At 67.9% G+C, this 346-nt stretch overlaps 1 protein-coding gene across 2 annotated transcripts in view; it reads left to right on the forward strand.

Moving 5' to 3' along the window:
* The window catches only part of MYADM (myeloid associated differentiation marker), a 5,163-nt gene that overhangs the window by 1,069 nt on the left and 3,748 nt on the right, over positions 1 to 346 (forward strand). Inside the window, exon 1 of one of the 2 annotated variants that reach the window (XM_077757046.1) lies at positions 126 to 185. The exons of the other annotated variant lie outside the window; for it this stretch is intronic. The gene's annotated coding sequence lies outside the window, so the exon portion shown is untranslated. Of the gene's footprint in view, positions 1 to 125; positions 186 to 346 lie in introns of those variants that run through there. 2 annotated transcript variants of the gene reach the window in all.

A 346-nucleotide genomic window follows, 5' to 3' on the forward strand; every position in this document is an offset into this window, starting at 1 on the left:
CCTCCCACCTGCACCTCCCAGGTGGCCCCGGAGGCCCGGCCCCCGCCGGGAGACCTGACTTCCGAGGGCTGGTGGGAGGTGTGGCCACTAATCTCCGGACTGGATTCCAACCCCGCAGTTTCCAGCTTCGAGGCTGGGGGCGCTGGGGCGGGCGAGGTTCCCGCAGGCGAACCCGGTGGTTCGGGGTAGGGTCCTCCTCTTGGGGTCCAGGCTCCCAGCTCATGCTCTAGGGACCCAGGACTCACATTTTGAAGGCCCCAGAAATTCAGGCTTCAGGGCTCCCCTGCTTGGACCTGGAGCCTGGACTCCCCGCCCCCCACCTTCCCCGGAATCCACGAGTGGTGGG

The sequence above is a fragment of the Crocuta crocuta genome, unplaced genomic scaffold (genome assembly GCF_008692635.1).
Source record: "Crocuta crocuta isolate KB4526 unplaced genomic scaffold, BGI_CrCroc_1.0 scaffold142, whole genome shotgun sequence".
Classification (NCBI taxonomy): Eukaryota; Metazoa; Chordata; class Mammalia; order Carnivora; family Hyaenidae; genus Crocuta; species Crocuta crocuta.